General features: G+C 46.8%; 1 protein-coding gene across 2 annotated transcripts in view; it reads left to right on the top strand.

Moving 5' to 3' along the window:
• Positions 1 to 23400, top strand: part of GALNT10 (polypeptide N-acetylgalactosaminyltransferase 10) — a 155915-nt gene that overhangs the window by 37527 nt on the left and 94988 nt on the right. The gene's annotated exons all lie outside the window — the stretch shown is intronic.

Genomic DNA, 23400 nt, shown 5'->3' with positions numbered 1-23400 from the left:
CTGCGGGTGGAGGTCGGTGCTGGAGGCTCCATTATTCTCTATGTGGAGTGCGGCTCTGCGGGTGGAGGTCGGTGCTGGAGGCTCCATTATTCTCTATGTGGAGTGCGGCTCTGCGGGTGCAGGTCGGTGCTGGAGGCCCCATTATTCTCTATGTGGAGTGCAGCTCTGCGGGTGGAGGTCGGTGCTGGAGGCTCCATTATTCTCTATGTGGAGTGCGGCTCTGCGGGTGGAGGTCAGTGCTGGAGGCCACATTATTCTCTATGTGGAGTGGGGCTCTGCAGGTGGAGGTCGGTGCTGGAGGCTCCATTATTCTCTTTGTGGAGTGCGGCTCTGCGGGTGGAGGTCGGTGCTGGAGGCTCCATTATTCTCTATGTGGAGTGCGGCTCTGCGGGTGGAGGCCGGTGCTGGAGGCCCCATTATTCTCTATGTGGAGTGCGGCTCTGCGGGTGGAGGTCTGTGCTGGAGGCCCCATTATTCTCTATGTGGAGTGCGGCTCTGCGGGTGGAGGTCGGTGCTGGAGGCCCCATTATTCTCTATGTGGAGTGCGGCTCTGCGGGTGGAGGTCAGTGCTGGAGGCTCCATTATTCTCTATGTGGAGTGGGGCTCTGCGGGTGGAGGTAGGTGCTGGAGGCTCCATTATTCTCTATGTGGAGTGCGGCTCTGCGGGTGGAGGTCGGTGCTGGAGGCTCCATTATTCTCTGTGGAGTGTGGCTCTGCGGGTGGAGGTCGGTGCTGGAGGCTCCATTATTCTCTATGTGGAGTGCGGCTCTGCGGGTGGAGGTCGGTGCTGGAGGCTCCATTATTCTCTATGTGGAGTGCGGCTCTGCGGGTGGAGGTCAGTGCTGGAGGCTCCATTATTCTCTATGTGGAGTGCGGCTCTGCGGGTGGAGGTAGGTGCTGGAGGCCCCATTATTCTCTATGTGGAGTGCGGCTCTGCGGGTGGAGGTCAGTGCTGGAGGCTCCATTATTCTCTATGTGGAGTGCGGCTCTGCGGGTGGAGGTCGGTGCTGGAGGCTCCATTATTCTCTATGTGGAGTATGGCTCTGCGGGTGGAGGTCGGTGCCGGAGGCTCCATTATTCTCTATGTGGAGTGTGGCTCTGCGGGTGGAGGTCGGTGCCGGAGGCTCCATTATTCTCTATGTGGAGTGTGGCTCTGCGGGTGGAGGTCGGTGCTGCAGGCCCCATTATTCTCTATGTGGAGTGCGGCTCTGCGGGTGGAGGTCGGTGCTGGAGGCTCCATTATTCTCTATGTGGAGTGTGGCTCTGCGGGTGGTGGTCGGTGCTGGAGGCTCCATTATTCTCTATGTGGAGTGCGGCTCTGCGGGTGGAGGTCGGTGCTGGAGGCTCCATTATTCTCTATGTGGAGTGTGGCTCTGCGGGTGGAGGTCGGTGCCGGAGGCTCCATTATTCTCTATGTGGAGTGTGGCTCTGCGGGTGGAGGTCGGTGCCGGAGGCTCCATTATTCTCTATGTGGAGTGTGGCTCTGCGGGTGGAGGTCGGTGCTGCAGGCCCCATTATTCTCTATGTGGAGTGCGGCTCTGCGGGTGGAGGTCGGTGCTGGAGGCTCCATTATTCTCTATGTGGAGTGCGGCTCTACGGGTGGAGGTCGGTGCCGGAGGCCCCATTATTCTCTATGTGGAGTGCGGCTCTGCGGGTGGAGGTCGGTGCTGGAGGCTCCATCATTCTCTATGTGGAGTGCGGCTCTGCGGGTGGAGGTCGGTGCTGGAGGCTCCATTATTCTCTATGTGGAGTGCGGCTCTGCGGATGGAGGTCGGTGCTGGAGGCCCCATTATTCTCTATGTGGAGTGCGGCTCTGCGGGTGGAGGTCGGTGCTGGAGGCTCCATTATTCTCTATGTGGAGTGCGGCTCTGCGGGTCGAGGTCGGTGCCGGAGGCTCCATTATTCTCTATGTGGAGTGTGGCTCTGCGGGTGGAGGTCGGTGCTGCAGGCCCCATTATTCTCTATGTAGAGTGCGGCTCTGCGGGTGGAGGTCGGTGCTGGAGGCTCCATTATTCTCTATGTGGAGTGTGGCTCTGCAGGTGGAGGTCGGTGCTGGAGGCTCCATTATTCTCTATGTGGAGTGCGGCTCTGCGGGTGGAGGTCGGATCTGGAGGCTCCATTATTCTCTATGTGGAGTGTGGCTCTGCGGGTGGAGGTCGGTGCTGGAGGCTCCATTATTCTCTATGTGGAGTGCGGCTCTGCGGGTGGAGGTCGGTGCCGGAGGCTCCATTATTCTCTATGTGGAGTGTGGCTCTGCGGGTGGAGGTCAGTGCCGGAGGCTCCATTATTCTCTATGTGGAGTGCGGCTCTGCGGGTGGAGGTCGGTGCCGGAGGCTCCATTATTCTCTATGTGGAGTGTGGCTCTGCGGGTGGAGGTCGGTGCTGGATGCTCCATTATTCTCTATGTGGAGTGCGGCTCTGCGGGTGGAGGTCGGTGCTGGAGGCCCCATTATTCTCTATGTGGAGTGCGGCTCTGCGGGTGGAGGTCGGTGCTGGAGGCTCCATTATTCTCTATGTGGAGTTCGGCTCTGCGGGTGGAGGTCGGTGCTGGAGGCTCCATTATTCTCTATGTGGAGTGCGGCTCTGCGGGTGGAGGTCGGTGCCGGAGGCTCCATTATTCTCTATGTGGAGTGTGGCTCTGCGGGTGGAGGTCGGTGCTGGAGGCTCCATTATTCTCTATGTGGAGTGCGGCTCTGCGGGTGGAGGGCGGTGCTGGAGGCCCCATTATTCTCTATGTAGAGTGTGACTCTGCCGGTGGAGGTCGGTGCTGGAGGCCCCATTATTCTCTTTGTGGAGTGGGGCTCTGCGGGTGGAGGTCGGTGCTGGAGGCTCCATTATTCTCTATGTGGAGTGCGGCTCTGCGGGTGGAGGTCGGTGCTGGAGGCTCCATTATTCTCTATGTGGAGTGCGGCTCTGCGGATGGAGGTCGGTGCTGGAGGCCCCATTATTCTCTATGTGGAGTGCGGCTCTGCGGGTGGAGGTCGGTGCTGGAGGCTCCATTATTCTCTATGTGGAGTGTGGCTCTGCGGGTGGAGGTCGGTGCTGCAGGCCCCATTATTCTCTATGTAGAGTGCGGCTCTGCGGGTGGAGGTCGGTGCTGGAGGCTCCATTATTCTCTATGTGGAGTGTGGCTCTGCAGGTGGAGGTCGGTGCTGGAGGCTCCATTATTCTCTATGTGGAGTGCGGCTCTGCGGGTGGAGGTCGGATCTGGAGGCTCCATTATTCTCTATGTGGAGTGTGGCTCTGCGGGTGGAGGTCGGTGCTGGAGGCTCCATTATTCTCTATGTGGAGTGCGGCTCTGCGGGTGGAGGTCGGTGCCGGAGGCTCCATTATGCTCTATGTGGAGTGTGGCTCTGCGGGTGGAGGTCAGTGCCGGAGGCTCCATTATTCTCTATGTGGAGTGCGGCTCTGCGGGTGGAGGTCGGTGCCGGAGGCTCCATTATTCTCTATGTGGAGTGTGGCTCTGCGGGTGGAGGTCGGTGCTGGATGCTCCATTATTCTCTATGTGGAGTGCGGCTCTGCGGGTGGAGGTCGGTGCTGGATGCTCCATTATTCTCTATGTGGAGTGCGGCTCTGCGGGTGGAGGTCGGTGCTGGAGGCCCCATTATTCTCTATGTGGAGTGCGGCTCTGCGGGTGGAGGTCGGTGCTGGAGGCTCCATTATTCTCTATGTGGAGTTCGGCTCTGCGGGTGGAGGTCGGTGCTGGAGGCCCCATTATTCTCTATGTGGAGTGCGGCTCTGCGGGTGGAGGTCGGTGCTGGAGGCTCCATTATTCTCTATGTGGAGTGCGGCTCTGCGGGTGGAGGTCGGTGCCGGAGGCTCCATTATTCTCTATGTGGAGTGTGGCTCTGCGGGTGGAGGTCGGTGCTGGAGGCTCCATTATTCTCTATGTGGAGTGCGGCTCTGCGGGTGGAGGGCGGTGCTGGAGGCCCCATTATTCTCTATGTAGAGTGTGACTCTGCCGGTGGAGGTCGGTGCTGGAGGCCCCATTATTCTCTTTGTGGAGTGGGGCTCTGCGGGTGGAGGTCGGTGCTGGAGGCCCCATTATTCTCTATGTAGAGTGTGGCTCTGCGGGTGGAGGTCGGTGCTGGAGGCCCCATTATTCTCTATGTAGAGTGTGGCTCTACGATTCGTGACCCCCGTCACGTGACGAGGGGGGCCCACAGAGTCTGAACTGCCCCGGGCCCTGGCTACCCTTAATCCACCCCTGGCTGTGACCATTGGAGAAGAGTGGTGGCTGCTTTGATGATTGGGAAAGTTGGTGGAGTTTCGGATGCTGTGACTACTGGAAAAGTCATGGAAGAGGACTAACAGTTGTGATCAGTGAGAAAGTCAGGGAAGAGGGCTAGTTGCTGTGACTACTGGGAAAGTCAGGAAAGAGAGCTGGCTACTGTGACTACTGGGAAAGTCGGGGAAGAAGGCTGACTACTGTGACTACTGGGGATGCTCACAACCTCTCTAGTGTATAACATGATCTTCTGATCACTTAAAAGATGCCTGGAAACTCCTAATCTCTCCATCTGACATGCAGACGTTTTTCCTCCTTATGCTGCATAATACGACAGGGATGAGAGCGCTGCATAGTAATCAGTGCGCACATCATATATTTCAGAGGCTCAACCTTGTCTTGCCAAGACAGTGACAAGTTAGATTGGATGTCTCTCTGGCAGCCGAGAACTCCTGAGTTGCAAAATAAATGTTGAAACATTAAAACACAACATTGTTCCAGTCTCTTCTAATTTCCTTTGTACTTATAACGAGGTAGCGGCGCGTTTTCAGCATCGAAGATGCTCGCTCCTTCCAGCATCATTGTCATTCCTTTTTACAGTATTTTGTGAAATATGTTACTCAAATGGATTTTCATGTGAAGATTCAATAGAGATTTGAATCTTTAGGCAAGGCCTGTCAAAAGCCGATCTCTATGCTTGGAAAAGGATTTTTTCTGATCTTTTTTCTAAGTTTTTACAGAGCCCACAAGTTTTCTTTGTTTCTTGTTATTTGACACATGAGACGTTAAGGAACCACCATATTGGAGGCACATATTTCATTGCTGTATTGTCTGTGCAAAGACAAATTAAGCCATCATTAAACCTTCCGCTGACTCTGTCCCAATCTACACAGCAAAGCTGACAATTGTGCTCTTGAAAACAAGAAAATTGCAGCTATTGAGTGTTATTCTGTAAGAACTGGAAAATTCCAGGATATCTTATATGGATAGTACAAAAAAATTGGATATAAGAATTTATATTTGACTATTTTGGATCCTTCTATGCCTTGTATCCTGCATTTTGCACCATTTTTCTCCACTTTATGCTGCAGTTTATATTTTCAGTCGTCTCTCAGCCAGTAGGTGGAGACTCGTTGCTTTGATATCTTCTATACAAATAGACCTGAGGAGAGCCTGCTTTCCTGTGTCTCTGTAACAAATGTTTAGAAGCAGCAGGATGGAGGACATTATACAACAGTACTAAGAAGTGTAGCTGTGAAGCTGGCACTGGGGTAAGATGAAACATTTACTAGAATGGAGATGTGAGGGTGTGTACTCATAATGTCTGTCAGGTGGAATCCACACGAAAAAGCATTGCGAAACGTCAGCAAAAACAAGAGACAATATACTTTATATACATGAAAATATAGAATAAAGAAAGATGCTGGAATAACAACTGAAAGGACGCCGATGATGATGCTTAAAAAAAAGACCGTCAACGTCTTCCTGAAGCATTTTGGAAAACTCCGGTGCCTTAAAGAAGTTGTAGGAACTTGCCCTAAGGCACTGCATTTGGTCTTTCATTCTGTTTTTCTCCCCTTTCCATAGATTTCTGTTGGGAACTGTAATCCAATTTCTGAGCTGAAAGTCTGTCCTGTTTTGACCAAGACTGATTTGATGATGGGTAGGGGAAGATGTGGCTCATAAGTGGAGAAAGAAGCATAATTCTGTGATGTATTACGAAGTGTCTTTTGTTTGGTTAATTTCTGTAAAGTTTATTAAAACAACTCAGTTATATGTTGAGTTCTAATGAAACATTACTTGTAATTCTACACGGGCAGGTTCTATGAGGTGCCATAACGATCTTTTTGCTAGTCAGTCACCCTAGGTAAGTACATAATGAAAGCGATGCCGAGATGTTTTCTACTCAACACACGTGGGCAATTAGTCATCCGCCAACACAGCCGCCTGAAAAGATATGAAGCCCCATTGACTGCTAAAAGCTCCCGTGAAAGCGTCAGATCGTAAAATAAATGCCACAGCTAATGAGATAATTCCAATCTGTAACTGTTTGGAGAATAACACTTATGTGGTGGAACAGAAAGCATGGCGTCGCCGATACATCTGGGATCCCCCTTTGTCACAACGTGATGGCTGCTCCACACGTTCACAATACAAAGGGACAATTAATGCGGTTTCATTGGAGCCGAACGCGTAATAAAAGGATGTGATAAATGGAGGTGGGAGAAAATTAGAAAATGATATTGTATTCCTCTTAGGGAGGGAGTTTATATAATGGGATCCCTAAGCAATGAAATATTTCCCCTCGGCCCTCCTGCCTGGAAATAGCATAGTGTACAGTATAATTGTCGTAGTCAGACGTGTTAAGTTCGGCATACACAATAGACTAAAGTCAGAACCTAAAAACAAAATGAGCAAATACCCTATAGAAAATGGGTACGAAACAAGCCAGTGTCGACAGGTTCAGCTGACTGTTTAAGATCTATAGGGGCCTCCCGACTCTCCTGCTGAATTTCAGCCGCTGATCCTTTTGTTCTCTTTGCAGGCACCTATCCTGACAATAGACGGATTAGGCATGTTGATCCAACGGCCTGATCCTTCTTTCACCTGACTGGGGAAAGTCGGGGCACGCCGATGCGTGTTAGATAGTTGGCCATGATTTCCAGGTTTGCCTAAAATTACTCCAACGTGCAAGGCCAGCTTAAGCCTTAGCCTATTATTTTTTTTTTTTATAAGCAGGTTTTAGTGCACTATATCCTTGGGGTGATGGCACTGATTTCCTGAGCATGTGTGACCACCAGCCGTGAAAGTGTTATGTGGGCAGTATGAAGCTGGGAATAAAAGAACATCAGGGGGCTCCATAAAGTGTACGTAAAAGCAATATTTGCTACACAGGATAATTGATTCTTGCTTGATTTATGTATTTGTGGAACAGCCCTCTTAATCACAAGAGTCAATCTTAATTTTCATTATTTATATCCAAGAATGATAGATGAGGGAGCAGAAAGAGTGAATCACTCCACCTATAGAGCTGAGTGTTGATAAAGAGAAGAATGAGAAAGGTACTGTCCATGGAAAAGGAGCCTGCAAGCAACTTATTTCCCTCTAATCATTAAAGTACAATGATACAGCATATGGAATAGGGGTATGGAATGTATGGAATAGGGGTAGGTGGGGGTGGAAGACAGCTTGCCTTCCAAGTTTGGCTGACAGCTGTCAGCCGTTGCAAGCAGGAGCCAGGGGGAGCTGCATCTTATTGGGTACACAGGAGACTCTACACACACAGTAATTCAGGCGAGATTAATATCGGCTGCTAATCATTGTATGCTGTATGCAGTATGGTATGGAATAGGGGTAGGTGGGGGTGGAAGACAGCTTGCCTTCCAAGTTTGGCTGACAGCTGTCAGCCGTTGCAAGCAGGAGCCAGGGGGGAGCTGCATCTTATTGGGTACACAGGAGACTCTACACACACAGTAATTCAGGCGAGATTAATATCGGCTGCTAATCATTGTATGGACTCACCTACTACATAATTTCTCTCTAGTATAAACCAGAAATGATACCCTCAGTTGCATTTGGGGGACATACTGTTGAATAAGAAGGGAGAGTGGTAAAAGAGACTGACTTCCTATCTTAACAGGAGAACATGTCCTGGGCTTGTGGTCACATAGGAGGTCCTATAAAGGGGGAAAATTTATGGATGCTATGGAGCTAGCGGGAAACAAAGGACACAGAATATCGCTGGCAAGTTTATCATTTCATGTGCAAAAAAAAAAAAAAAATTGCTGAAGGGGTTGTCCCAAAATTACTCTCATAGATGAGAACTTTCAGTAATAGGATGACCCCCCCCAAGGTAACGCTGTATTTCTGTAGTGCTTACTTTTCACCTTTTATATTGTGTTGCTCACCTTTTTTTTCTATGGAGTAGAGGAAATCATTAGTTTACCGTCACAACCCCTTTTTCCTGTGCCACGTTCTCCCTTGGCTCTGATGAGAACCTTCACGTGAAGTGAGCGAGAGGGCTCGCTATGCCAGGCGGTGCCTTTGATTTGACAAGAGGTTGCAGAAGTCTTGCTTCTTTGGCTTCTGTTCTAATACTGATTAACAAGAGCCTCTGCTTTTGATGATGCCCCGTTCATTAACTAACCAGCCCACTGCATTGTTAGGACAAGTCTGCCAGTGAAGCCGTGCGCAGCGACTGAGAAATGGTCTCATTAAAACCTAGAACACAGAGAACCGAATGCAGATTGGCTTTTGCTACTTATTACAAGCCTTTCTTTTATACTTGGACTCTCAGGCTTGGGAGGGGGGGAATGCTAGGAGGTGATACGGGCCAATCTCTGCTGCCTGCACCGTGCACTGCCTTTGATCATTGACCAAAAGGTGCTGTGTACATTTCTTCAGTGTCCGGCTCAGGTTCTTTCAGGGCCTGAGGGCCACTCTTTATCTGTACAGACTATGTACATGTCTACTTTTAATTACTTTATTATTTTTAATATTTAAAGAGGCTCTATGACCAGGTTAAAGTTGGCCAGTTTTGCTCTTATTTTTTTTATTCCCGCTGCTCCCCTGATTATTTCTCTTTTTTTAGTTTTTAAATCCACCATGCGGTTCCAGAGATATGGGCCTTTTTATTTAGTGCTACTGTTATGGACTTTGCCAAGGGGGCAGTGCTCAAAGTATTCTTTGGGGTGTGTCTTTTATGGTCTTTAAGAGCCACGCCCACTGTAAAGACCATAAAAGTAGCTCTGAATAAAAAGGCCCATATCCCTGGAACCGAATGGCGGATTTAAAAAAAGAAAAAAATGAAATACTCAGAGGAGCAGCGGGAATAAAATAAGAGCCTAAACTGGTCCTCTCTAAATTATATAAGATCCAGTAGGTTAGTTGTGATCAATCCTTAAGAAAGAGATCCAGCTTGTGTCGAGAGCCTACAGGCAATACTTTTTGGGAAAAAGTATGCAAATTAGCTATCCTCAAGAAGGAAGGAAGTTGTCACCTAAAGTTTCTAACCCATTACATATGTCCGAAACATGACTAGGGGTATCAGCCAGCATCATGGATGTTTATAGTTTGGCTTGTATGCCTTGTCATATACAGTAGGTGGCAAAAGGGAGACCCCTTTAGGGTGTGTGCACACGCTGCTGATTTTTCTGCGGTGTACAGTACCATGATTCCCTATGGGAATCAAAAACCGCAATGCAGACGGTGCGGAACTTTCCACGCGGATTATCTGCGGTTTTCAATCCGCAGAAAGAATTGACATGTCAATTCTTTCTGCGGATTCTGCTGCGGTTTGCCATCTCCTCCACTGAGGAGATGAAAAACTGCAGGGCAAAACCGCAGAGCAATCTGCAGGTAAAACCGCAGGTCTTTTGACCTGCGGTATCACCTGCGGATTTTACAAAATCTGCGCGGATGAATCCGCACCTAATCTGCAGCGTGTGCACACAGCCTTAAGGTTCCTTCAGGAGGGAACCAATTACCATAGAAAACAGACAGGATTTGCAATCAGATGAACTTTAAATTGGGGAGAAGGTTTCTGTTCTAGATTTCCCTGGGAAGTCGCTAATGATCGTATGGTCGACCACTCTTTTGATCACCAGGTGCACCCCAGTGAGAAGTTGGATCAGTGCAGACTTTACCCAAGAGACAAGGGTAATGTCTAGGTGTAAATTTAGTTATGCATTTCCAAACAAGAGAGCGGACAAGTCCTCCATCGAAATGTCCTTTTCCTTCTCTCATTCATGTCAATTTCTAGTTAACAGAAAACTAAAGTTAGGCTGCAGGGAGAGAACTTTTTCACTAGCGGCGGAGACTCGTAAATATGTGCTGAATTTTACCACTTTTTAATTATTAAGAGGATCATTATGTGTCCTTATGGCTCTTCATTAATCCAGGAAGCGGCTTCGGGTAGGAAAGCTTTAGTAGCTGTGATGCCCCCGGGTAAAGTGCTGGTTATAGTACGTTCTGTAGATGTCTTTTATTGAGCCTCAGTGCCCTGGGGGGGTCATTTTAGATGTAGATAACATATTAAAGACTAAGAAGAAAATCTTACAGAACAGGGCATGAACTGGAACATTAAAGTGACCATTCCACCCAAAGGACATTAGAAATGTAGGGGCTTTGATTTTCCTATCTAGTCCTTTGCACTCTTTTAGCCAGAATTATCTCAATGTGTTGTGTATGTAAGAGGAGGTGACACCCAAAGATACCATTTTTAGGTATTGCAAGACGCTTGTGGTAGGGGTGTGGGTATCTGGAGTTGGTAATGAAAAGAGGCTGATGATAGTTATAATCTAGCCTCTGACAGACAGAAAAATCAATGAAGATGGCAAAAAGGCACCCATTACTATATACAGTTTAAAACGGTGTTCCCCAACTCCAGTCCTCAAGGCTCACCAACAGATCATGTTTTCAGAATTTTCTTAGTAATGCACAGGTGAGAATACTAAGGAAATTCTGAAAATTTGATCTGGAGTTGGGGAACAATGAATTAGAATATAAAGTCAGTTTTGACACCCATGTGCACTCTGGATACTTATAGCACTATATAGGTACACAACCAAATACAATACCAATACGCATTGCAGGATTTGTGACAGTATATACAATGACAGATACACCAGTGTCCGTTTTAGAAATTTGTGATGCTGTACACAGATTGCTATGACATCTATGTGCACTGTGGTAACTTGTGACACTTGCCATACATAGGACGAGTATGAATGACAAACTCAAGGCAAAGCAAATATTAAGTATTGGGGATGAAATTTATCTGCCATTATCTAAGCTCAGGCAGCCAAGGAAATTAGCATGACAATGGCAAAAAAGACACCCATGAACTTGTACAGTTGGAATATACAACCATTTTTCGCATCCATGTGTTCTTTGGGGACTTGTAGCACTTTATACAGTTACTATACGTAGCCAAATACAATATCAGTGGTACTTGTGACAGTTTATATAGTAACTGTTCACAACCAGATACATTGGTGTGTATTTTGGTGATTGTGACACTACATAGACTACTATCCCACCCATGTGCACTGTGGGAACTTGTGACACTTTTACTATACACAGTGTTGTGCATAAATGACAAACTGAAGGTTAACTCCCAGAAGCCTGTTGTATATTATTCATCTCGGTTATCCTTTTATCCGACTATAAAAGACCTAACTAATTTATGTTGTGTCTGACAAGTCCTTCATCGCCAGATAACGACACTGACTCGGGTTGCCAGCTCCCACACGAATGCTGTTTGACATAAATCGGTTTTGTTTAATCCACAGAATCACTGGCATTTCTTCCCTTAGATCTGTCCCCGTCTAAGCTGTCACAGCTTCACATTGATGAAACTAATCAGGATTTGCAATGCTTCCAATCTGCCAGTAAAACTGTATGGCTGGTCCAAGCTGATGTCTGCGGCAATAGACTTCACACAATCATCCCCCCCTCTCCCGGCTGATATCACGTCGTCCTGGGCTATTATCGCACGCCGCGTGCTTGCTGCATTTGTTTGACAGAGATCAGGATTTTCCCATTTTTGCAGATGTTTCTGATGATGCAGTCGCCAGTCGCTAGTGGGTCATAAATTAATGTAAGGGAAACAGGTCCTGTCTGATCATTGACTATATAGTGATGGATGGCATATGGGCCAAGTATAAATCTAGCATCAATGTCGTACATCTGTGCTACTTTTTCTTTTTCGGCCTGTTTTAGATATGTTTTTACTTTTTAAGGTGTAGAAAAATCATAGTTGGAAGTCATCAATGAGTTGCCGTTTATGGATCCAGTGTTCAAGCCCATACAGGGCTTTTGTGATCATTAACAGTGTATGGGGTTGAAACGCGTCGAGAAAATGCTTATTTTTATTTTTTAGAGTGATCAACTAAATGTTATTTTAACTTTTTCAATTGCGGATGCTGGAACTATCTACTGTACCTTCCTCACTTCCAGGGAAACTGTCCCACGCCCTTGTCCATCCACCTCACCCTTGAAGTGTTGAGCTGATGAGCTTCTAAGGTGGGAATACCCCTTTAAACTAGTTATTTCAGTCTTGAGCTTCCAGATTGGCGACAAACAACTGAAGTCAAGGGAGGAAAATAGAAGGATCGGGCATATTGGATTTCAGTATGCCCAATCCTTAGAGTTAGGAGAGAGACTGTGGTGGAACAAACACAAAATACTCAGCCAATATGAATCGAGTCGAGATAGAGAAATGACAATAAATATTCTTTGGCCGTAGCAATATCTCAGAACTACAACTCCCAGCCAAAAGCCACCCGTTCCTTTCCTGCTCGGCTGCTACTAATGTAAATGATGCCATAGAAGCCTCCATCGCGGAAGAAGGGGCACACGACAGGTGCTGGTAACAACTAGTCCTCCGAAATCCATGTTCGTGTTCCCTCTCATTTCCACCGGTTGGCATTGTTACATGGTAGGTTGTGCTTTCGATATATCTCTTATGAGACGTGGAGCCCGGGAGAGGCGAGCGTAATTTTAGCTCTGCGTTGTACAATCACACTGCTGAATCATTTGGGACTGGAGGGTGATTGTTCCCTTCAGGTTTGATCAGAGAGAAAATGAATCACTTAGCAATCAGACGTAAAGCTTTTATTATGTGCACAAACACCGTGAATTTTTTATATTTTATTTTTTTTGTGTGTGTAAGTCATAAGCTTTATTCCTTGTGTATACCGCCATCTCCTTTGTGAAACCGCTGACTGAGATGTCAGCAAAATGTGCAAACCACTAAGGTTATGAGGTCTCAGCCTGGTGAGCAGATTGGGAAAAAATGCTCCACAGGGAGGAAATCATCTGTGCCGCAGAGTGGAATTCATGCAACCATCAGATCTTGCTTGTTTTTCTTACTGGGAAGAATTATTAAAGGACAAATATAATGTACTGCAGAGCAGAACCTAAAGGGTGATCTTATAAGAGAGGGACCGTCCCGACTATGGCCACTACACAGTGTACGTAGCTATGGGGTTCCAGGTCCCATTTCTGAAGCCATGGCTCCACGTATGAGTTGATCAGTAGTGAGTGGCGGACCTCCACTGACTTGATATTGATGACCTAGACCAGAGATTGGTCAGTAGTAGCGTTGTCACAAATCGATTAGCAGGACCCGCTCCAGCGGTCAGATTGGTAAACTGTGGCCTTCGGATGGGAGCCCTGAGGACTTCTTATTTGGCGGCATGCCCGACTCTTCTTTTCATTAGCCGGCGTGACATGTACGTCACGCTGCAGCGAAGAGATTGGGTCATGCCTGCTAATATGAAGCGGAGCCGCTGATAATGGGGAGGTCGAAGACAGTTCTCCGAGCTCCCGTCTGATTATAGATCTGGTCCTCCTAATCGATTTTCACCAAATGCAATCATCCATATTTTCTCATACAACTCCTTTAATAACCTTTCAGGTGTTATTTGCCCCCTAAACTGCCACAACTACTGTACACTTCTGATCCAGTACTTTCAATAGCATTATTGCATCAGTGGAGGGTTACGGACTTATCCCATATCCGGGCCGTCCTCTTCTCTGCCAAGTCTGCTGATCTCTGTTGTGCTCCACATCGGGCTTTGCAGATGGCCCGGTATGATCGCATGTGATCATCTGCCTGCGCCTAAAGCCAGCCAAGACACATACCTGTGTCTGGGTAGTAAGACTTGCTAGTTGCTCTGTTATCTGTTCCTGGTTTTTCAGGACCTCTGCTACCTGTTCCTGGTCTTCCAGGACCTCTGCTACCTATTCCTGGTCTTCCAGGACCTCTGCTACCTATTCCTGGTCTTCCAGGACCTCTGCTACCTGTTTCTGATCTTCCAGGACCTTTGCTACCTGTTCCTGATCTTCCAGGGCCTCTGCTACCTGTTCTTGGTCTTCCAGTACCTCTGCTACCTGCTCTTGGTCCTTCAGGACCTCTGCTACCTGCTCTTGGTCCTTCAGGACCTCTGCTACCTGCTCTTGGTCCTTCAGGACCTCTGCTACCTGTTCCTGATCTTCCAGGACCTCTGCTACCTGATCCTGTTCTTCCAGGACCTCTGCTACCTGTTTCTGGTCTTCCAGGACCCCTGCTACTTGCTCCTAACCTTCTCGGACCTCTGCGACTTGCTCCTAACCTTCCCGGACCTCTGCGACTTGCTCCTGACCTTCCAGGACCCCTGCTACTTGTTCCTGGTCTTCCTTGACCTCTGCTACCTATTCCTGTTTGCCTGTTGATAAACTTCTTATTTTTACTTCTATAATCACAAATCTCTAAAATTACTTCTGTCAATGCGATTTATGATAAAAAGGGTGTATTATAAAAATTGCACTGGATTGGCAGATTTTATCTAAGGACAACTGTAGGTGCATTTAAAGGGTTATTTCCATCTTTATAGATGGGTATTTACAGATAGAGCTTGTAAAATTTTTTATTAAAATTTGCAGCCGTTCTTGTGATATTAATACTTTTCTTTTGCCTATCTCTTCTATTACGAGGCCGACCGCCGCTGCGTAGCTTTTTAGTACTGTACTGAAGCTTGCCAGGAGCAGGAGGTAACCTAACCGCGTGCCCCAGCTTCAAAACAGTGATTACCAGCTCAATACTAAAGAGCTTGTAAGCACTGTACACGTTCTGCTGTCTGGTACCAGCGGTCGGTCTCCAAGGCAAGTGAGCCGTAAACAACAAGAAAAGTATTAATATCTCAAGATCGACTGAAAGTTTTAATAAGCAGTAAATTGCAAAACTGCTTATATTTACAAGCTCTATCTGACAATATCCTTTTATGAAGAGGGGATTAACCCTTTAAAAGTAAAAAGAAACTCATTCTGTATAATATATTGTCAGATCTTCAACTTTTATACTGCTGAGCAGCTCTGCTCCGAAATAGGTCCTGTTATGCTACATTCCCGCACATGGCCATCGGCATTGGTATGTTCCGCTCTTGTCGTATATATGTTGAAGTGACCCTGGCGGCAGGCAAACAGGTGTCCTTTTGACCAGTATATGTCCAGTTTGCCTGGTTTCCATCTATTTGTTTGGCTGCTGCTTTATTGCATACATTGGAGAGATTTAGTTGGAATGCTTGTCAAATGCAAATGTTTGAAAGTGGAGTTCCCCTTTAAGAGCTGAGCAGCAGCAGTAAGGCTATCAAGAAGCCCACCGGCTTGTTAGCTCAGGGTGGTGTCTCCCTTCACTTCCTGTGCTGAGCCGGTGTGGGTTCTGCCTTCCTCTTCTCCAAACTTACTGCAGATGTCAGATCCATTAGTAAACCTTCAGTCGGTGATAAATCTCATTGCTTTCTAAGACCAGAAAGGCCAATTCCCTCGCTAGGTTCCTGCACGTTCTCCGCTGCTCCTCGACATGTTCTTGGGCTCTAGTGTGATTGCTATGAAAGTACCAAATTAATGAAAGTAATTAAAGAGCATTTCCTTCTAAATACCGTAGTCCCTTACGGCTCCCCCAGGGGTTGTCACTAAGACGGAGAACTCGGAAATCAGCTGTGATCAAGTGGAAAACTTGGCTAGAAGTGTTTAATTTCCCTGCAGCGCCACCACAGGAAAAATGAAGCATTACACTGTGGTTATTAAAATCAGTAGGTGTCAACTTTTAAGGCAGGAAAGGACTGGTCCTCCTCAGTGAGAAAGCAATGGTCTCTGTCTCTGCTCTCCACTCCGACCTGAGAGGGGATTCTGAGCAGGGGACCCTCTCTATTCCATAAGTGTCTTTAAGAACTGGAGTTTTCTTGACTGCGGAAATTCTGATGGCCTGCTGTGACTGATAAGTAAATGTAGTACGGGACTTCTTAAATGTGGAAATGCAGTGGAGGCTGCTGTGAATATGGGGAAAATGAGGTGTGGTCTGCTAAGTAATTGCAGTGTGGGGCTGCTGTGACTAACGGAGAAATGGGATTGGGGACTGCTGTAACCAGTGGGGAAATGAGGTGAGGGCTGCTGTAATTATTAAGTAATGGCAGTATGGCACTGCAGTGATTACTGGGGAAATGTGGGACTGCTCTAACTACTGGAGAATGAGTTTGGGAACTGCTGTGACTACTTGGGAAACTAGGTGGGAACTGTGGTGACAACTGGGGAAATGAGCGGGTTGCAGTGACTACTGGGGAAATGAAGGGGGCTGCTGTAACTACTGGGGAAATGAGGGGCGGCTGCTGTGAGTACTGGGCAAATGAAGGGGGCTGCTGTGAGTACTGGGCAAATGAAGGGGGCTGCTGTGACTACTGGGGAAATTAGGGGGGCTGCTGTGACTACTGGGGAAATGAAGGGGGCTGCTGTGACTACTGGGGAAATGAAGGGGGCTGCTGTGACTACCGGGGAAATGAAGGGGGCTGCTGTGACTACTGGTGAAATGAAAGGGGCTGCTGTGACTACTGGGGAAATGAAGGGGGCTGCTGTGACTACTGGGGAAATGAAGGGGCTGCTGTGACTACCGGGGAAATGAAGGGGCTGCTGTGACTACTGGTGAAATGAAAGAGGCTGCTGTGACTACTGGGGAAATTAAGGGGGCTGCTGTGACTACTGGTGAAATGAAAGGGGCTGCTGTGACTACTGGGGAAATGAAGGGGGCTGCTGTGACTACCGGGGAAATGAAGGGCCTGCTGTGACTACTGGTGAAATGAAAGGGGCTGCTGTGACTACTGGGGAAATGAAGGGGGCTGCTGTGACTACTGGGGAAATCAAAGGGGCTGCTGTGACTACTGGCGAAATGAAGAGCAAGCTGCACCGACTACTGAGAAATGTAGTCGGGTACTGCTTTAACTTATCTGGAAATGCAACTTCTGTGTGACTGGTGTTTAGCGGATACAAGTGTTAATGTCGGAGGGAAGTAACAATGCTGTGGTTAGCGTTGGGGGGGCACTGTCATGTCAGGACATGACTCTCATCTGGACAGTATGAGCCAGGCTGTATAGAACGTCCTTGCAGATCTCCTAGGCCGGATTGGGATGGGTCTGGCATATCCTCACTCTGTTGGATATAGTGAAGTATTTCTGTATCTCTCAGGGATTCACTGCCAGAAATAACCAGTGAGGAATGTGTCCCCTCTCCCTCCCCTCGGAGCCATTTACAGTCTTATTTCTCTTTATGTATGGCGATGTATATGCTATAAATTATGTAGCCGGAGCCTGTAGTATATTACGTATGATGGAGTCTGGAACAGTTTGGGATATATCTATTTATTCATTGTATAATATCGCTAATCCAAGAGCAACCGCACACCCCCGAAATACACAACTCTTCCCATCAGCCATGTCAGGGTGTAGCCCAGCTGTTCTGTGGCCGGAGTCGCACTGCTCTCCTTCTGAAGGACAGATCTGCAGTGATACATGGATTAATTCTAGGCAGGATTTTGAGAAAGATGAGTGACACTCTCTTTAGTAACTGCAAAAGAAAAGCCTGAATAACATGTCCAAAACCGTTAGTCTTTTGGGAGACATTGGCCTTTGTCCTGGACCTGTCTTCCTTATTCCAAGATGCCATTTTGAACCTTTCTTTCCCAATTTGGTGTATTGACAAAAAAAAAAAACTAGTTGGAAATGTAAGTTTTCTTTTGTTTTTATTCACCCACGTCTAGTTGACATTTTGTACAGTTCAGTGTTACCCCAGTCCTTAAATTGGGGTTGTCCATGGAAATCTGTCAAAAAGTATGCAAATTTGCTTTCCTCCAGAAGGAGTAAAACTTTGTCTAGTGTTACCTATTGGGTGCTACCCAATCTCATCTTTATTGATGGATATTTTTGGATAATGCATGTGAAAACAAGCACTTTTGCAATTTACCGCTTATTAAAATGTCCAGCCGTTCTTGAGATATTAACACTTTTCTTTTGTTTACGGTTTGTTGCCTAGGAGACCGACCACCACTGCTATCCGGCTTCCAAGTGCTGATTGCTGAAATTAGGAGATAACAGGCAACTTCCATCTATTAGAATCTGTTCAGTTTGTGACTATCCGCCATTTTCTTGTAGTGTTCTGGCTGCTGGTCTTTTTCCCTTGGTGCTGGGTTTGTCTTGGTTCAGGTGATTGTATCACCCTTTATTAACCTGCACCTGTCTCCCATTCCTTGCTGGACAACAGTGTTAATCCGCTTGAGTTCTGGCTTGGAGCTTTTGCTTTGCCTTCTGTGTGTTTAATTAGTGCAGTGCTGGGACCTCTGGTTCTGCTAGTCTTAGTGTCTGTTTTCAGTTTGTTTCTGCAGCCTTCTCTTTGTTTTCTATTAGAAGGTAACCCGTTTTTGTACACAGTCCTTAGATCTTTCAGGGACCCCCATTTCCCCTATCTAGAGGTCTTCGCTTGAGATTAACCTAGGATCGTCGGTGGGTCTATTCACAAGGAATGGATCGCCCATTCCATCGTAGGGTATCAGCCTAGCTGCAGTGCAGGGTCAGTTTTCACCCTCCTACCCTAGTCCTGTGCTGCGGAACCGTAACACCATCGATCCGTGGCGGCACTGCTTCGAAAGCGTGCTCAAAAGCTCATTAAAAAAGTGGTTTCAAGCACCGTTCACATTCCACACTGTAGGAGTGGTGGTCGGTCTCCAAGGCAATGAGCGGTTTACAAAACTGTAAATATCTCAAGAACGGCTGGACATTTTAATAAGCAGTAAATTACAAAATTGCTTGCGTCGACGTGCGCTATCCGACAGTACCCATTTAGGAAGATGGAAATAACCCCTTTAAGAACCTTGAATCATGACTTGGCTAACCGTAGATCTGCCCGGACCTCTATGGTGGCGTGTCTTTGCAATGCTCTCATACTTGAGCAGTAATTGGAGTATAAATACTGTACATTAGAGGTTATTAGATCGCTTGGGATAGACATTAAACACAGTGAGAAATGAAACGCCAAAGCAAAAAAAAAAAGATATATATATAAAGCATATTAAGGTTATTTGCCAAGTTGCCTTTGAAAGCGAGATGTATGAAGTTCTGGCTATGATTTTGAGGCCGCCGCGCGATCCAAGCCTCATCTCGCACTAAAAGGATTCCGTAGCCGTCATTTGTCGCCAGTGTGTAAAACAGCTACAATCCTCAGATGCACTAATCGCGTACAATTTATAGATCCATTAAATCTCACTTTATTGGTGCTTCACACACTTAATTAACCTTGTAACTTTAGCTGGCCGAAAGATACGTTAGAAGAATTGTTTGATTTAATAGCCGCAACTGTTGCAAATGCCACAATTAGCGTTCGTGATCTGAATTTGGCGGAGAGGATTTCCGGCCCGTTTTTTTTTTTGGCTATGGCGCTCGTTGAGCCTATAGGATGCTGTACTGAGCATCTGCTCCACTTACATTGGGAAAGTTAAAGGGGTAACCCCGTCCCAAGGATATTCCGTCACATCCGTGGACTTCTGACAATAGTGATAATGAAGGGGATTATTAAACACAGATATTTAATTCTATCATGTACTGCTTACGGACCATCGCTTGTGTCTATCACGGGCTTTTTCACCGAAGAGCTCGGATCTTGTAAGCTCTTTGCTATAGAACTTGTAAGTAGATAGGAGCGGATCGATTCGCGGGACACCAGTCCAGGTCAGTGTTACCTGGTTGCTGGACGGAAGTCAAGCAAATCTCTTATCTTCCTGCGTCCCTGGTTTTTGAGTAGACAGGGCTGGAGCAACGTCATCTGTCCGTCACATCTCTGCACCCCTGACAGATCAAATGGCACACCAAAGACGGCGGAAGGGGAAGAAATTCACAGGACTCTCCCGTCTAGTCTCCAGGGACCACTGACTTGGGCTAGAGTCTCGCAAAAGTGATCTACTCCTCTTTATTTGTAACTGGTCCTTTTCAGTGACCCTGGCTTTCTCTAACGCTGCAGAAGCAAAGCTACAGCATGGGAAGTCACACGATTGAGGCCAGTTCCTCGGCCTTGACGAAGGTCCGAACTTGTCATCAGGAGTGCACCACTCCCCCGACAAGCAGGAAGCCTGGTGGGATCCCGAAGATAGGATCATGAGGCTAAGGACCCTTGAAGATAGGATCGTAAGATTAACCCTTTGGCCAAGAGCCCGTAACTAAGATCGGGGAAGGTCATAGTCTACCCCCACCAATCATACAGTGCTGGCGTATCTGCCGAATTATCCTGTGACGAGACTATTGAAGACCATCCTTACAAACCTGCAAAAATTGTAACAGGGTCAGCACTCGCAGAAAACTGCAGAAATGGAACGTTCTTTGATCCATGTGTACAAAGTGGCAACGTTTCAACCTTTTATGGTCTTTTATCAAGTTAAGGTGGAAACATTTGGAGGAGCAAACTTTTTTTCTTATTTTTGGGGAGCGCTGCCATTGTTACAATTTCCGCTGGTTGATTGTGCCAATTGGATTCCTGGATAACAGGTCGGTAGCATTTTAGAGGCTCAAATCCCTGCCGCCCAGTTCCCTTTAATTGACCAGCATGTAGTACTTTATTTCCCCCATTAGTGGCTGCTGCAGGGGCTTCCTCAAATCAAATCTGCAGCGATCAACTGATCATCAGGCTTCCTGTGGTCAGAAAAGAGAGTGCGCTGTCCTGACTCCATAATGAGAAGCGACAACCGCGACCAGCAATGTAATTATTGATGTGTATTTCGCCATTTCAACGGAAATCATTATTTTATGATTTCAACTTTTTTCCCAAGGTCTTTAAAGTTAGAAACCAATATTGTGAGTCCCATTTGTATTCTCTAATACGGCAATAACCGAAGCCGCTCATCCCTCTCCTAATGGGTTAAAGAGCAGCTTGGCCTTTCTTGTCTGAAATGATTGCCATTAGTGAAGTTGCAAGCTGCCATCCTAGCCCAGCCGATGTTTCACAAAGAAATGTGTTTACCGAGCATGAAATTAACATTTCTGTACAGCGGCAAATAATTGCTTACCAGATAGCTACTTCAGTAGGAAAATGTGCCGCCCGGGTGGTGATTAGTAAGGTCACCTGTATCATGAAGCAATACAATTAGCAAACGATACACGAGTCGGCTAAGGGGAAGCGAGAGCGCTTGTCTTTGTGAGTCTTTGGCGCAGATATCTTTTATGTGTGTCCTGAAAGAGATCCTTAATAAGCAACAGCTTGAGCCGTCATCCAAGAGCATACGCTGAAGATGTACGTTGTCGTGTTTAGGAAGTATCGGTGTGGTGTAAAACTGCTTGAAGGATTATTTATTGGTTCCTTCCCCAAGATTGACCCTTGAGTGCCAATATGGGCCATGAGTCTGACTCTTGTAAGGGTTACATGACTTAATGAAGTTGTCCAGGACTAGAACATCCTTGCGTCGTATCTGTACTTTTGTTCTCCTGCCCATCCAGACCATCTGCCTTTTTTGCATGTTGGATGGTACTGTTGAGTATCATGCACAGATTCAATCTGACCATGTACTTTTTTTTTTTTTTGGTTCTCAAGCATGGCTGTCAACCTGTGTTGAAGGGTGTTTGTTAGTAGGATCAACCCTCCTGAGTCATCTATATGTCGGTCACAGGAAGCTGAATAAAATGATAACTTGATATCTGCGATGCGATTTCTTAGTCCACAGAAATCCATGTTTTTCTTAATTTGTAAATGAGCTGTTAAGGTCTCTGGGCCGGACATGGATCTCCCCGAGAATCTGACTCCACAGATTTTAAATTAAAGAAGGAGTAACCAGTATGAGACATGTAATGGATAAGAGTGTGCTCTCCTGATCTACATGTCTCACACTGGTAATGCCGCCTTTCGTTTCACATAAGCTTTGGAGGCAGATTCTCGGGAAGATCTATGTCCGGCCCATAGATCTTAACAGTTACTTATTAAGAAAAACATGGATTTCTCTGGAATAAGACATCGGATCGCAGATATCAAGATATCAGTTTATTCATCTTTCTATGACCTACATGACCATATAGACGGCTTAAGAGGGTGGATCCTACTCACAGATTCCCTTTAAGGTAGAAATTGACAACTTTCTGGTCAAAGCCCTGAAATGCTTTTTACCAACACCTGCAACTCTAAATCCCGCTATTTCTTACTTGTGCACCGCACCCTTCAAGACCTCCAGCTGCTCCCGGATCGGCTATATAAACATTGGACGGTATCCATAGCTGGTGGTGATGGTGTCCTATGATTAACCCCCACGATTGCCTCCCTGACTGCCTGCATTTCTTTAACAGTGGTTGAAAGTGTTCAACGCTTGCATGAATCCAGGTAGCAAACTCTCCTGGATACACTCAACAGGTTATTAGCCGGCTGATCTGGCTTCACCGCTCTGGTGGGGTCACCAGACTTTGTTAGCTGCTCTACAGTGATGAGGTTCTGACCACTGCAGCCAATTATTGTCTTCAGAGGTTATGTGTTGACCATGCTATGTTACAGCTAACATCAGTGATTGTCTGCAGTGGTCACATGACAATAATCTGAACATAATCTCTAGAGACTGGCAGCAGCAACAGGGGGAGTACATAGAAGGTGAGAAGAAAATCTCAGTGAGACCAGTCAATGAAATTCTAGAATATTCAGGTTTTCCAGCATACTACTGACATACTTCAAAAAATTTGCAGAAGTTGCAGTGATTTAAAATCAGAATGAATTTCACATCTCGACCAACTACCGTCCTCGGTGAGGTCAGAGCCGGCTGGGAGAAGGAGCTGTCATCGCGGCTTATGACATTACATCCTGGAATGACTGTAGACGAGGCTGCATCCCCAGCTGAGGTCCGCCAGTCCCACAAGCAACCTTTATTATTTCGACAAGCGGCCCTCTGAGATCTGAGCTCCGCTAATCCAGGATCCATCTGAATTTCCCTTTCTTATGAGGAAACTGCCGACGCCTCTATGAAGAAGCCGAATGTACTGCTGTGAGAGGCAGGCTTTTAGTTCAAAGATGTCTACAGATGCTCCTTGGACTCGCTTTCAAGAATATGTTTGAGAATTTCATAAATAAATATTTCCTAAGGGCTTGTTCACACACTACATTTTTGCCACGCATTTTTCAAGTGTAAAAAACACTCCAAAAGTGTGAAAAGCGCACATTTTACTCAGCAAAGTCCCTTGTCTAACTGGAGCTGCACTGAGCATGTGTGACCCGCCTGTTGACCTTAGAAAGTGGTCGCACACACGCTCACTACAGTTCCATTCATACATGGGACTGTAGGAGCCCAATTCTAGTGATTATAGAGGTCCAGATGGGCTGATAGGTGATATACGTTGTTTTATAGACAGCCC

The sequence above is a fragment of the Dendrobates tinctorius genome, unplaced genomic scaffold (assembly GCF_039654945.1).
Source record: "Dendrobates tinctorius isolate UK_male_01 unplaced genomic scaffold, ASM3965494v1 ptg000020l, whole genome shotgun sequence".
Classification (NCBI taxonomy): Eukaryota; Metazoa; Chordata; class Amphibia; order Anura; family Dendrobatidae; genus Dendrobates; species Dendrobates tinctorius.
The sequence above is the reverse complement of the archived record's forward strand: the minus strand, read 5'-3'. Positions and strand labels throughout refer to the sequence as shown.